The sequence below is a fragment of the Muntiacus reevesi genome, chromosome 16 (assembly GCF_963930625.1).
Source record: "Muntiacus reevesi chromosome 16, mMunRee1.1, whole genome shotgun sequence".
Taxonomy (NCBI): Eukaryota; Metazoa; Chordata; class Mammalia; order Artiodactyla; family Cervidae; genus Muntiacus; species Muntiacus reevesi.
Window position 1 is genome coordinate 28,488,253 of NC_089264.1, and position 16,402 is coordinate 28,504,654.

At 36.5% G+C, this 16,402-nt stretch overlaps 1 protein-coding gene across 5 annotated transcripts in view; it reads right to left on the minus strand.

Moving 5' to 3' along the window:
* Positions 1-16,402, minus strand: part of BMPR1B (bone morphogenetic protein receptor type 1B) — a 423,394-nt gene that overhangs the window by 306,113 nt on the left and 100,879 nt on the right. The gene's annotated exons all lie outside the window — the stretch shown is intronic.

The window sequence follows — 16,402 nt, forward strand, 5'->3', positions numbered from 1 at the left end:
TTATCAATTCTGAATTCCCAAACCATATTCCAGAACTTTGCCTTCAAAGCTACTAGAGGTTAAAATATTTTTTTTTTAATGCCCTTGTGAGGTCACAGAGGCTGCAAGAGATCAGTAAGAGAAAGCAGACCTCACTGCCAGGATGTCAATTATCCAGCCCTTGGGCGCTAGCTAACAGAGCACCACAGCTTAAAGTCATTACAAAGATAGCATTAAGACAATTAAACAAATTACTTGGAATCAAGAGTACTTAAAATCCATTCCTAACCTGAATAAAAGGTAACAAAGGACAACCTCAGAAATTGAGGGAAATTACAGAAAAGTGTTACAACATGAGTAAGCATTCATTTGTTTTCCTCTTGCAATTTAAAGTTTTTCAAGCATTCTAGAATCAAACCTTAGGGTATTTCAGCAATGCATACCAAGAAAAGGCCTTCAAGTATTTCAGTAATGCACAATACTCAAAATAGCTTCTATATACAGGTAGTAAACTAAGTTGTTTAAAATCTTTTGACCATTCAGTATTCTCACCAAAGCAATCAGTTTTTTAAAAAATGTATTTACCTTGTCTTTCTTTTTTTAGGAATAGTGGAGTGTTAAAAAAAAAAAGAAGAAGAAGAAGAATACTGGAGTGTTAAAAGATCCTATCGTCCACCAGGAAATGACAAGTGAATCATTTTAAAAATTATTAAGCTCTAAAGTCCAAAAAATCCTAAATAAGATTCTGAGGTAAAACCATTGATTTTTCTTTTTTCCAGAACAAAATTCCATGGAAAATAAGGGCAGGGGGAGGGAATCATAGATTTCCTTCCCTCTTAGTAAGTTTTTTTTTAAATAAAAAAATAACATGAATACATCATAAATCAAAAAACATGACACTGACAAAATATAAACAATCCTGAGGGTATAAAGTATTCATATATAAAAAATTATGAAGTAAACATAAAACCTTAAAATAGCATAAGGGATTAACAACAGTCCCAGTTCCAAATATGCCGTGTTTTTACTCTACCAAGACTAACAGCTTACTTTACAAAGGATGGACAATACATAAAGAAACCAGAGATCAAATTACCAACATTGATTGGATCATAGTACTTGATCAGTTGGATCAAAAGAATTCAGAAAAACATCTATTTCTGCTTCACTGACTAGTAAAGACTTTGGCTGTGTGGATCACAACAAACTGCGGAAAATTGTTAAAAGAGATGGAAATACCAAACTATCTCACCTGCCTCCTGAGAAACCTGTACACAGGTCAAGAAGCAATAGCTAGAACCAGACATAGAACAACGGACTGGTTTCAAATTGGGAAAGGACTACATCAACACTGTATATTGTCACCCTGCTTATGTAACTTATATGCAGAATACATCATGTGAAATGCTGAGCTGGATGAGGCACAGGAGTCAAGACTGCTGGGAGAAACACCAATAAATATTGATAACACTACCCTTATGACAGAAAGCGAAAAGGAACTAATGAAGGTGAAAGAGGAGAGTGAAAAAGCTGACTTAAAACTCAACATTCAAAAAACGAAGATCATGACATCCAGTCCCATCACTTCATGGAAAATAAGTGGGGAAACAAAGGAAACAGTGAGAGGCTTTATTTTCTTGGGCTCCAAAATCACTGCAGATGGTGACTGCAGCCATGAAATTAAAAGATGCTCCTTGGAAGAAAAGCTATGACAAGCCTAGGCAGCATATTAAAAAGCAGAGACATTACTTTGCCAACAAAGATCCATCTAGTCAAAGCTATGGTTTTTCCAATAGCTATGTATGGATGTGAGAGTTGGACCATAAAGAAGGCTAAGCACCAAAGAATTGATGCATTTGTACTGTGGTGTTGGAGAAGACCCTTGAGAATCCCTTGGACTGCGAAGAGATCAAACTGGTCAATCCTAAAGTAAATCAACCCTGAATATTCATTGGAAGGACTGACGCTGAAGCTCCAAAACTTTGGCCACCTGATACAAAAAGCCAACTCATTAGAAAAGACCCTGATGTGGAAAGATTGAAAGCAGGAGGAGAAGGGGACGACAGAGGATGAGATGGTTGGATGGCATCACTGACTCAATGGATATGAGTTTGAGCAAGCTCCGGGAGATACTGTAAGGACAGAGAAGCCTGGCGTGCTGCCGCCCATGGGGTCCCAAAGAGCCAGACACGACTGAGTGGCTAAAAAACAGCAATCTTCACCACAAGTACATGGTACTTTACAGAGAATACAGGGAAGAATTTGCCTTGGAGCCAAATATTCCCTGGGTATGAATTCCAGCTCTGTATTTCCTGGCTGTGTAATCTTGGGTAAGCTGCTTAACTTTACTAAACCTTGGTTTCTTAATCTGTAAACTGGAGATAATGCCTAACTTATACTGTAAGAATTAAGATAATGTACATGCAGCATTTAACATAATACCTCTCATTAAAAAAAAAAATTATTTACGGTAGAGTTCTGAAACTTGAAAACAACAGAGTCTACTTGAAAACTCAGGTTACCCAGATCCTCATCTAAGGTTATTTCCACTGCTTCATAATTGCCATTCAAGATTGTATAAGAAGACAGCTTCCAGTGCTGATACGGGAAATCCCAAATTCTGAGTCATGTTAAACTTCTTTGTATCATCTCAGTTTTAGAGAAAAAACTTGCAGAGTCAGGTAAGAATCCAGTGCAAGATTTTCAATAATGTTGGAGCATTATAAATCTGCTCTGCTAACAGGATAATTTGTGCAATTTAAATTTTGCACAAATTTTTATTTCAAAGAATATGAAATCCATCTATAATGTAAAAACCTCACTGTAACATAGGCATTCATGTTTACTTTCACATACTCAAGAAAAGTTGACTTATTAAATAGTAAATCATTTATTTTTCTTCCCAATTCTCTTACTATCTAACATATACAAAAACAAGAAAAAGGACTGACAAGAAATAAAAGCTATGGATCCTTTCATTCAAAATGCACACTGATAGCTAAGTTGACAGTTTCTATTTAGAGCAGTAATTCCTTAATCATCATACAGCAAATAGTAAGGATGCTTTCCATCACAAGTGGAAAATGTGTACTTTTTTTTTTTTTTTTTGGTTAAGACATTTCCAAAAAAATCTTGGCTGGAAATAAGAAGAAGAGCAAGTCAATACACTGAGGGCTACAACAGGGAGATACTCCATAGACACAGTGATTAAGAATTAGTGTATGACTATGACGGCCCTTGGGAGCCAAAAACGTATTCTTCAAGACTCCATTCCAACTTCAGTGGAAGAAAATCACAAAAACAAGCCCAAATACAACACAAACTCCACACTGAAGGAACTCATGCATCATGCATTTTCATTCAAAGTTTTAAAAGCAAAATTTAGTGAAGTCTGATCAGGATTTATAAAACTAGGATTTTAAAAGACTGTCTAGGAACAACGTGATACATTTCTTTACAATCTAAACTAGGCTGCAATCTTTTCCCTATAGTAATGTAATTTTATAACATATAGACTACATGTATTTTCAACTGTACTACCCATAAGGCTTGCTAAATTTCACCTTGAAAGTACTACTAATAATTTATTCAATCTGCAAGACATTTGCTATTTCTTATGCAAAAGTTGACCAGGTCTCAAAGGGGAAAGTGGAACTGCTGTTCTTTAAATTCATTCAGCTTCACATCTTCAGAAAAAAAGTTTAGAAAGCCAAGCATATATAAAACATGAACCATTTTATAAAAACTAAACTTTTAAAAGAAATGCATACATAATCCAAGGAAAATAATTTAAGTATTACTAATTAGGAAACGTACAGTTAGAAACACAGTCACATTCTATTATATAATGAATAAAAGAGTATTTCAAAATCAAGCAAGTCTTTTGAACCCATACAATAAAGATGGAACACACCTCCAATTTCAGTCAAATCTAAAAGAAAAAAAAAATACTACCTGGTTAAAGTGTAGACCATATGCAAAGCTTAACACTGAAGATACATACTATTAAATTTAGACAGAGTAGCTCAGATTAAAGACCTGGCCATATATACTTAAAAGTCTATAACTGATCACTTAAGAAGGACCTCAAAGGGAAAAGGAAAGGGTACTTCTGCATGTGATCTGGAAGAAATTTTAGCATCACAGGAAAAATTTGCCTTTCTTCTGGTGCTTAGTAATATAAAGGAAAAAGGATTGAAGAAAAAAAAGTGTAAAATTGTTTTCATACATTATATGAATAATGATTCTAGACTTTAAAAGAAAAGCTACAGAGGCTTTATCTTTTACATTATAGAAAGAGTAAGTGAAATTCACAAGTTATCTAGCAAGTAGAAATACAAATTAGCATTTCTCTCTATGTGTGTGTATATGTATGAAAGATAGATGATTTTAAATGAAGTACAGACTTACTGCTATTTTTTTAAGAGGTTTTAGACAAAGTTAAGATTCAATTTTTTATTTTTGGCCCTATCATCAGAGTGCTCTAACATTTGACTTCTAAATAATGACACCATGGAGACTCATATTACTATGTAAATAAACAGTACTAACAAGATATTAGGACTTACAGAAGAAATTAAAGGGCAGCATTCAATACATCATATCTAGTCTACCAAATTGGGAGTCCCTAAGATGAAATATTTGTCTAAATAAACGAGACTAGGCAAATATAAATATTAATCTTCTTATGCATTTGCATAAATTCAAACATTTTCACATTCCAAGAATATCTTCACTCTGCTTCTTTTCATGGCATTAAGCATTGGCTTTTGTCTTCCCTCTACAGAGAATGGCCTTCCTGTCATATACAACTGTTAAAGTTATGCTCATTCTCCAACACTGGAAACAAAAGACACTTCTCAGCTCCTTCCAAGGAAATGTGATCCTCTTAGTTTCCCCATGCAAAGCCAACAACAGTAAGAGGTTCTTTTAAACTGAATAAAGAAGTAAATCATGATCTCAATATGCAGCTAAAACTAGCTTCAAAAAATATCACTATACCAAAATCATAAACATGCATTGAGTAATGTACCAATCACTTTTTGAAGGTCCTGAAAATTTCTGTTTTTCCAAGGGTTCACAAACAAATATTTTCAATCTGACCAATCCGAAAAGAAAATGTATGCATCCCATTGAAACTCTAAAATCTTTTACTTAGGTTAAAAAGAAGAAACATAAAACATAGATAGTCAAAACTAGAGAGACAGGCAAAAGGACTAAACTAAGTACATTCCAGGTGAAAACTGAGATGGCACTAACCCAGACCCTAAGATGGAGGAATAAAGAGAGGAAGAAGACTCAAAATTAAGGTGTTAGAGGCAGCAAGGATTATAGAGCTGTTTTCAGTTCTGGTTTCAGTGTTTGAGCATCTGGTGAAGTCACTTTATAGGTAATAACCTAGAAGGACTATACTTCTGGGGATTGATCCTGAGTTCAGCACTGGACATCCTGAGTTAGGAACTCCGTGAACACACAAAAAGATTGAAGTCTTTGAATACGGGTCAAGCCTTAAGAGGAGAGACCTGCTATACCCTGGAAGGCGTGCTTGTAAATGGGCGCCTTCTATCCAAACAGTAAAAATCATGGTGGAATGAGAATGTGGTCTCTCAGAACCCTACAGAGAACACAGATATTTAAGGAGCCAGTGAATGGACCTAGGGGCTTCCCATGTGGTGCCAGTGGTAAAGACCCACCTATCAGTGCTGGAGATGTAAGAGACGCAGATTCGATTCCTTGGTTAGGAAAATCCCCTAGAGGAGGGCATGGCAAACCACTCCAGTACGCTTGACTGGAGAACTCCCAGGGACAGAGGAGCCTGGTGGCTACAGTCCATGTGGTTGCAGAGAGTCGGATACAACTGAAGTGACTTAGCATGCACAAAAGAACCTAGAGAAGGTGAAGTCAGATAAAGGAAAAGAAGGTAATACAAGTGAAAAATGGCATTCTTTTAACAAATTGTTTGTGTCTCAACATGCAGCACCGCAGGATACAAGGGATATGCTAGTGCCTGAAACAAATCTCTGAGATTTGGCAAATCAGTGATCATTAGTAATCTGATGAAAGTAGTTGGAGCTATGGGGCTTTCCAGGTGGTTCAGTGGTAAAGAATCTGCCTGACATGACAAGTGATGCAGGTTCGATCTTTGGGTTGGGAAGATCCTTTAGAGGAAGAAATGGCAACCCACTCCAAAATTCTTGCCTGGACGCCCATGGACAGAGGAGCCTGGCAGGCTACAGTCTAATGGGTCTCAAAGAGTCAGACACAACTAAGCGAGTGAACAAATTCTAGCTACAGACAGTGAAGTAAACAATGAATGGGTAGTCAGGAACATACATAGCTTCTTTACAAAGAGAGATTAACAGTTAGATGCTGAGATTGAATCAGGGAAGGGCAAAGAGTTTGTAAAAAGGGAGTTAGTTAGCAAAGAAAAAGACAGGAAGAGAGAGAGAATATGACTGAATAAGAATATTGTTATTTTAAGTATCAAGAGGCGCATGCGTGAGCACTGGTACAAAAGCAGAAAGCTGATAGCCATCTCTCAAGACCTGTATTTTCTCAGTTAGAGAAAAGAAATGGTCACCCTCTAAAAAGCTACAGGAATACGATAAGGGAGAACACTGGAGAACACAAATAGTGACAAAATCTCTACTAGGAATGAGAAAAGGAGCAGGCTGGGGACAAATAAAAGCTTTGCAAATGAATAAATGAAAAAGATGAGATTTCCTAGATACACAAGTTGGACTTCATCATGAAGGCAACAGGAACTGCTGAAACTTCATGTAGAAAGCAATGTGAACAGATTTGCTTTGAACTATGTACTATATTCTTACGAGTTTTAATAAATAAAATAACTAAAATCTACATTTTTATTTCTGAATTAATCTACATGATATCCATACTCATTCTATAAATTATATTGAAGTGTTATCATTGGTAAATTATAAAACAAAGCTCCATATGCCATGAAGCTATTAAAATATTTTTATGTAATATAATAATATATTTAAATAGAAAAAGGTAAGTTCAGGATTTAAAATTTTAAATATGATTTAAATAAAGTTGATTAAAAGGTGATCAAGTCAGTTTGACTTTTTGTTCACATTCAACCTTTAGTCCTAGTAGTTCCAAAACATACTTAAAGCTCCTTGAGCTTGTACCCCTGTCAAAATACAATGACCTAAGATAACTAAGTCCCTAATCTACAGTCAAGAAATTCTAAGAAATTATCTACTTCTATACAACTTAATCTTTTGATAAGTCTTTGGCACCTAATAAACACTTCCTTCCTAAGGACTGTAAATCACCCTAATGTCCAAAATGACTCCAAATCCTTATACCTCTACTCCTCCTCCTATGAGCAATACCTTGATTTTTTTTTAATAAAATGAAGTTTTGTTTTGTTTTTTAATCCTGACATCCTGATTTTTTTTATCCTGACACCTTCCCAAATGCCACCATTACTGTCCACCTGCCATGAAGGAGATGCAAAATGGGAAAGGTTGTGATTCATGTTGGGACTGTATCCCAGAGAGTATCTTCTGGAGACTAGATTCCAATAATTACAGTGATGGGTGCTCAAGTAACAAACTACAGTACAGCTATTGCAACACATATGCCTTGAACTTTGTCCACTCCAAATGTTCACACCTGAGAACATAACAAGACCTACCAACTTTTTTCTTTTTTTATTTATATATGCAAGTAAGAGATCAAATAAAACCTACAGTGTTAGTTTAAAAAATCAATTTAAGCACACAATTTTTCATGCACATTTGTATCTATCTTTCATTACCTTTAACCTCATTACCATACATTACAGTACTCCCCCACTGATCCATGGAGGATATGTTCCAAGACCCCCAGTGGACACCTGAAACTGAATGGTACTAAACTCCATATACACCATGTCTTTTCCTAGATACACACGCCTATGATGAAGCTTAGTTTATAAATGAGGCACAGTGAGAATATCTGAACTGCCAGCATCACTACTCTTGCACTTTGGGGTCACTATTAAGTAAAAGAAGGGCTATCTGAACTCAAGCACTGCACACCTCAACAGTTCATCTGATAATCAAGTCGGCTACTCAGTGACTAACTGGTAGGTAGGGTATACAGCACGGGCGCGTGGGACAAAGGGATGATTCCCCTTCCAGGTGGGATGATGTGTGACTTCATCACATTACTCAGAATGGTGTGCAACTTAAAATCTAGGAATTGTTTATTTCTGGAATTTTCCATTTAATATTTTCAGGCTGTGGTTGACTGCGGGTAACTGAGACCTTGAAAGGCAAAACCACAGGCAAAGGGGGACTACTGTAGCGACCCATATGCTGAACCTTATTCTGTCTGACAACCATACATCACTGTGTGGTCATTTAATTACATATAACTTCCAATGGACAAGTATAACACACCTACCAATTTTAGAAGATGTATGATTATTCAGATATAGTTTCAGGAATGCACTGCAGAGCAACTCTGAATAAAAACAGATATCTGCCTCTTTCATTTGTATAATTACCACTATTTCTGAAACAAGTTTGAGTCTGGTTCTCATCACAAATGATTCAAATAAATAAAACACAGCCACATTGTCGCCTAGAACTTGAGAAAATATCATATCATAAAATGTTTATCCAAAAAAAAAAGTTTATTCACAGGAAAAGTCCATTTTAAAATATATTATGTCAAAATGAAACATTAAAGGAAAATACACAGCCTAAATTAGAAACCAAATAGCAGCTGCAAAATAAATACAGAGTGCTACTATTTTCTTCACCTTTCTCTTTGAATAGCCTGCAAACCTTGGAGAGATTTTCAAGGGAAAAGAAAACCCCGGAACTGTTGTTCACCGCTCCAGGCTGCAAGGCAAATGCCCTCCACCACTCATTTTACTTCTTGGGGGAGACCACCACCATGGGGATTCCTCAGAGTCAGGTACAGACAGGTGAGATATCTAGAAGCACCATTTCTATTCAACATAAAACTCTCTAAGCTAAAATCTCTCATTTAAAAAAAAAAAAAAAGTTCCTAACATTTATAATCAAATTTGGAATCCCCAAGATATCTTGTCTTTATTTTTACTTTTCAGTCTAACAGGTACCATGCAGCAAGCAGTAAGCACTATATAAAGTTAACTGCTACAGTTTTTGGGGGGGGAGTATAGTTGATTATGCTATGTCTCTTCTGTACAGCAAAGTTACTATTATTTCAAATAAAATATATAGTTTCCTTACAACTGATGTCTACACAAAGTGGTTAAATACAAACTATTCACCTACTTGTATGAAATTCAACCATAGGATGATCCTATTTAATTCAAACAGTAGGTTCAGGGAATACATACAATGTGAAAACAACCTCTGATAATTCCTCATCTATTAGCACACAACTGAAATTGTAAATAGAAAAACCTGCTGCATGTGCTGTGCTTAGTCACTCAGCTCTGTCCGGCTCTTTGAGAAACCACAGACTGTAGTTCACCAGGCTCCTCTGTCCATGGGGATTCTCCAGGCAAGAATACAGGAGCATGCCAATACACTGCCATGCCCTCCTTCAGGGGATCTTCCCAACCCAGGGACCTATATTACTATACATCATTTCTAAATGTTTCCATTGCTAAATATCAATAGATAAGCAACAAGCACAATTTTATAATCAGCAGGTATTTATTTGCTAACATTTTTGCTCAGTGCTGCAATATGGTATGTTTCAGGATACCAAAAAGCAATTTCTGTCTGTACTTAAAAGGTTTGCAGTCTATATGAGTTTTAAGTTCAGGGACTATGACTTTACTTTGGTAGTAAGAAAAGGGAAGGATAGGAGGCTTGACATGTAGAATCCAAGTAACTGGAGCAATGTGGAGAATATTCTAGGAACATGCAGGGCATGGGGGGAGCAGACCAAAGGAAGAATTCAAACTTGGTTGAAGTGAAATATGACCATCAAAGTGGGTCTAGAAAAACTCTGGGAAGGAATAAGAAATATCAAGTTCTAATCAGCCTTCAAAGATAGACAAAAGGATTTAGATGCACAGTATACATTGTTCTAAGCACTTTACATGTGTTATCACATTTAATCTTACAACAGCTCTGAGAGGTAAGTGATATCAGTACCTCAATTTTACATACCAGGGAAGTGACACACACAGGGCTTAAATAATTTATCATAAATCGTGTCCAGCTAGTAAATAGCAAAACAGGAGTCTGAATCCAGTTTAGCCACAGTGTCCTTTCCCTTAATCACTGCACTACACTATATATAACTCTCAAGACAAAAATGGAAAATATATTCACATATCAGTTCAGTCGCTCAGTCTGTCTGACTCTGCAACCCCACGGACTGCAGCATGCCAGGCTTCCTTGTCCATCACCAACTCCCAGATCTTGCTCATGTCCATCAAGTCAGTAATGCCATCCAACCATCTCACCCTCTGACGTCCCCTTCTCCTGCCTTCACAATCCTTCCCAGCATCAGGGTCTCCTCCCATGAGTCAGTTCTTTGTATCACGTGGCCAAAGATACTGGAACTTCAGCTTCAGCATCAGTCCTTCCGATGAATATTCAGGATTGATTCCCTTTAGAATTGACTGGTTGGATCTTCTTGCAGTTCAAGGGACTCTCAAGAGTCTTCTCCAACATCACAATTTAAAAGTATCAATTCTTTGGTGCTCAGCTTTCTTTATAGTCCAATTCACATCCAAACATGGCTACTGAAAAAAACCACAGCTTTGATTAGATGGACCTTTGTCAGCAAAGTAATGTCTCTGCTTTTTAATATGCTGTCTAGGTTGCATAGCTTTTCTTCCAAGGAGCAAGCACCTTTTATTTTCATGGCTTCAATCACCATCTGCAGTGATTTTGGAGCCCAAGAAAATAAAGTCTCTCACTGTTTCCATTGTTTTCCCATTTATTTTCCAAGAAGTGATGGGACCAGATGCCATGATATTCATTTTTTGAATGCTGAGTTTTAAGCCAGCTTTTTCACTCTCCTCTTTCATTTTCATCAAGAGGCTTTTCCTCTGTCCATGGGATTCTCCAGGCAGGAATACTGGAGTGTGTTGCCATGTCCTTCTCCAGGGAATCTTGCCAACCAAGGGATTGAACCTGGGTCTTCTGCACTGCAGGAGGATTCTTTACCATCTGAGCCACCAGGAAAGTATATTCACATATATTAAAGAATAAAGGAATGGGATAGAATGAAATGGAATGGAATGGAATGGGATTTGTGAGAGAGACAGTCATATAAAAATGAAGTTTTAGGCTGACTTAGTCCAAGAACTTCTAGGAGAGACTGCAGCAAAAATGTCTAGGATCAAGAAGACACAAGTCTGCCAAACTTAAAAGCTGGTTCCAACTATTATTAAACACTTTCCTTTACTATAATCACAACACTTACTAATAGGAAGTAGAGCAAACTACAAAACTTTTTTTTTTTTTAATGGAGTAGCAAACACCTCTTCCTTAAGGAAAAAAGATGCCTGGCTGTAAGACACTAACAGAACAAGTTTAATTTAAAACAGACTCAATTTAATTCATAAATTTTATTCTTTATGCCTCAGCTTTTTTATTTTCTTGATAGATATTTAAGCAAAACTTTTATATGAAAATTGCCATTAAAGACCTATGAATTTAAAAAAATAAAGTCTTTTTTCTCAAGAGCTGCCCATTGTGACTATGGATTTCATTTTCTAATGTCTGGTGACTATTTGGGGAACAGTATATGTTCAGCTTCTTAATGACATTCTGGATCTTTAAATGCTTATAAGTACACAATTTTTGCTCCTAAAGTTTGTAGCACATATAATTCTCTTTATTTCTTCCCTACCCAAAGAGACCAATTTTCCCCTAGTAAACAATATCTATATACAAAATAAAGCAACAGGTTACATTGATTCTTTCAACCTTCAATTTCTCCCTTTATCGGCAGTGTTATATATAACCAGCTTAAAAAGTGTTCAGTTCAGTTCAGTTCAGTCAGTCAGTCGTGTCCGACTCTTTGCAACCCCATGAATCGCAACACGCCAGGCCTCCCTGTCCATCACCAACTCCCAGAGTTTATTCAGACTCATGTCCAACGAGTCAGTGATGCCATCCAGTCATCTCATCCTCTGTCTTCCCCTTCTCCTCCTGCCCCCAACCCCTCCCAGATCAGGGTCTTTTCCAATGAGTCAGTTCTTCGCAACAGGAGGCCAAAGTATTAGAGTTTCAGCTTCAGCATCAGTCCTTCCAATGAACACCCAGGACTGATCTCCTTTAGGATGGACTGGTTGGATCTCCTTGTAGTCTAAGGGACTCTCAAGAGTCTTCTCCAACACCACAGTTCAAAAGCATCAATTTTTCGGCATTCAGCATTCTTCACAGTCCAACTCTCACATCCATACATGACCACTGGAAAAACCATAGCCTTGACTAGACGGACCTTTGTTGGCAAAGTAATGTCTCTGCTTGTTAATATGCTGTCTAGGTTGATCATAACTTTCCTTCCAAGGAGTAAGCGTCTTTTAATTTCATGGCTGCAGTCACCATCTACAGTGATTTTGGAGCCCCAAAAAATAAAGTCTGACACTGTTTCCACTGTTTCTCCATCTATTTGCCATGAAGTGATGGGACCAGATGCCATGATCTCAGTTTTCTGAATGTTGAGTGTTAAGCCAGCCTTTTCACTCTCCTCTTTCACTTTCATCAAGAGGCTCTTTAGTTCTTCTTCAGTTTCTGCCATAAGGGTGGCGTCATCTGCATATCTGAGGTTATTGATATTTCCCCCAGCAATCTTGATTCCAGCTTGTGCTTTTAGGGAACCCTTATTTGTGAAGGGAGAATAGGGTCAGAAAAATTTGCTTCTCTTATTCCAATTAGAGAGTTTCACCAAGGAACTGGAATTTCAAATTAAGAGAAAAAAATAAGTTCTATTTAGTTACAGATGAAAATCCCCAAAGACACATTGATCACAATGAAAAACATTAACTAAGCTTCTGGAGACTCAGGAAGAAGATTTTTTCATTGGATGAAATGGAAATGAGTTACTTTTGAAATCCTAACCACACCACCCTTTAGTTATTGATATGCAATTAAATAATTTTTGCTCACAGGGGCAACCAAAATAACTCAAAATGTTTATTTTCACAGACTTCTCTATTACTTTTACAGCATGTTAACCCCCTTTGAAAGCCTTGTCACTGAAGCCCATTGTTTTAAGGTCCATCATCTTTTTGCCACCTGGGTTAGGATTTGGCTGCAAAACTGCCACACTACAGTGATCAAAGTGCTCACCACATCAAGAATGTAGGAGTTAAACATACGAGGATTCCAGTACTTTCCATCTCTGTTCTTAAAGTAAATGTGCAGAAGGTCTTCTGAAATTATGTCTTACTTAGCAAATTAATGTGGGAGAAGAGATGCTCTTTTACCTCTATCAGTATACAAATTAAGACTGGTCTACTGACTCAGCATTAAAGCAGCCCTCATAGGATGGGTATTCATGTGTGCTACATAGCCTTTGGTCTAAAGCATAAAAAACTCATTTGTTTAATTAAAAGCATGGAAAGCTGCTTTAAAAAAAAAAAAAAGACTAAGTAAAATACACATTTTTCAACTTCACTTTACAACTTTTACAGTGAATATTATCTATTCTAACAAAGTGTAGCCTCCTGAAGCTAATTCTCTCATCTCCCAACTGAACTTGCTCTGGACAGTCTGATGGGACCACAATTCAAATTTTTCAAAAAGGCAAGATCTAAATCACTTCCAGATTTTCCTCTGTTAGTCTAAAACTTCTTGCATTAATAAAATATGATTAGGGCAACAGTAAACTAGATTGATGTGCTTATCTATTAATATAGCTACAAAAAGAAAGGTAGTCATCTCTAAAAGAAAGAGAAGAGAAACAGCATAATGTGGACAAAAATTCTTTGGACTTAATCTCATCTGTGAATAATTAGAAGAATTTAAGTTGATCTGGAAAGGGTGGAGAAAGACTCTAAAGAGGTAGGATTACAGGGTTTGTCACTTTGATGTATTGAAAACGAAGAAGTTAGAAGCTTTAAACACTCAGCATGCACACATGCACACACATACCTCTCAACATCAACAGCAACTAACCTCCCTGTCCTATTTTTCATATGTTTGAGGTCAGTAACAAATAAGATGACAGTTGTATTCAGTTCTTTGATTAAAACAAATAACTATTTTCATTCTGAATCAAGGTAACCCAATTTGTTAGTCTATTGAAATCCATTATTCATAGCCAAGGAGGAACTAAATATCTCCCTCCAGATTTTAAAATAAAGGCCTAATCCAAAATTCTGTAAAAGTAAGTTACAGAAGTTAAATGTGACATGGATTTCAAGATAATGGTGGTTCCTCTAATGACTTCTGAATTTTATAGTTGGAATACCCAATTTTTTAAATACATTTGCTGTTTTTCCTTATGTTAAAAAAGTACTGCATTCTTATTGAATAAATTCGTGAAGAAAAGTTGAGTTACATGTAAGTATAAAACAATTACATTATTCAGAGATATTTTCAAGTTATTTGGTGTATTTACTCCCATTTCATAAACACATTGTTTGCCATACTGGTATTTAAAGAACACTGTCTGAGATATGTTAGTATCTCTTCCACTAAAAGCAGTGTTTTGTGGTATAAACAGTATAAAACCTATTAAGAAAAGTTAGCTGATGTCTTTATTGAAGGATTTCTCAGAGCCTATAATGTGCTAACATTTACTATGATTTTTCAAATCATAATAAAAGACAGGAAGTAAGTCATCTCAAATTTAGGTAGTAAGCAGCTTCCCAAATTTATTTCCCACTTAATATATTTCCCTCTTTTGTCTATTAGCATCCAGCTTGAGAAATACTGAAATTACACTATTAGCAAAGGATACTTCCATATCACTAGATATTTTCAAAATCACATTTTAAGGCTATAAATTATTACTAGGTTTAAGACTCTCATAGTTTACTGGATTTTTTCCCCTATTTCCATTACCCTTATATATAAACCTTACTATGTATGAATTATCCCTTTAGATAAAGTGGCAACCTCTTAAGAAAATATCATCAAACTATCTAAATGACTACATTTTTTATTGAAGTATAGTTGATTTAAAATGTAGTGTTAAATATTTTAATAACACTGTGTTAAGCATTAAATAACTTCATTTTAAACAGCATTCTTTTTACTGGTCTGTGTCAAAACTGTCACTTGAGTAATATTTGTTAATTTGATTGGTGCAAAGTGAGAACTCATTTTTATTTTCATTTACATTTCTCTGCATAATAAGGCTGAATTATTTTCATATTTTTATCAGCCATTTATATTTGCCTTTCTTAGACTGGATTTCAGCTTTCTCTCCCATTTTTTCACTTCTTGGTCCTTCTCTAAAATCTAAGAAAGTTCCTCAGATTCGTTCTTCCCATCACTGATTTAGGTTTTCAAGACTAAGAATGCCACCTCCCCTGCAGACTTAAATCTGGCTCTCAGTTTCACTGTTCCTTGCACACTCTGCTCACTTTCACTAAAACATGAATTTGTTCTCTTAGAGTTCTCCACTGCAGTTCCACAGATACCATACCTTAGAAGATGTTCTCTTATGGTACACTGTTTAGTAAACATCCTAATCATTGTAAATATTCTCCAAAACAAGCTTCTCTCTTGCATCTTCAGGATGATCAGTCTTCACCTTGAAATATACACTGTCTGTCAACAGATCCCATGTTGTTGAATTTTTCTACTGCATCTTCTATGATGATGGTGGTGTTCACTGTCAATAGAGGGCATGCCCTAGCTCATTTTGCTCTTGGATAATTACAGAACCCCCTTTTCAATTCTGTAGCAGGAACGTAACAAGTTATAATCCCAGTTCTCAGTGACTCTCAGGCACTTTTTTTTTCCCAGCTGTGCCAGGTCTTAATTGTGGCATATGGGATCTAGTCCCCTGAACAAGGATCAAACCCAGACCACCTGCATTGGAAGCTCAGAGTCTTAACCACTAGACCACCATGGAAGTCCCTTGCAGGCATTATTTTACAGCTGGTCTTCTGAACTGCAGAGGGACCTTCTCCTTATATATTGCTGGTCTAAAAAAGGATCACCTAAGAGTAAAATGCCTACCATTTAGCTCTCCATTCCCATCTCGAGCCCTCTATCTGAGGAGACACCATCCATTCAGGATGGAGCAGTGGGCAGCCCCAACTGTCTCTACCCTTCATATTCTCGCTGCTTACTATTGTTCATACAGCTGTTGGACGGATGTAGACAGACATGAGAGAATGGAGACCTAAGTGATGGTAATACTATAGCTTCCTCAGAAAAACAGCCTCCTTGCAGCAGATGGAGAGCAGCCTCATTTTCTCACTGTTTAAAGACTAGAGGCATTTGAACAAGCAGCAGATGTTATGAAAGCAGCAAACTACACT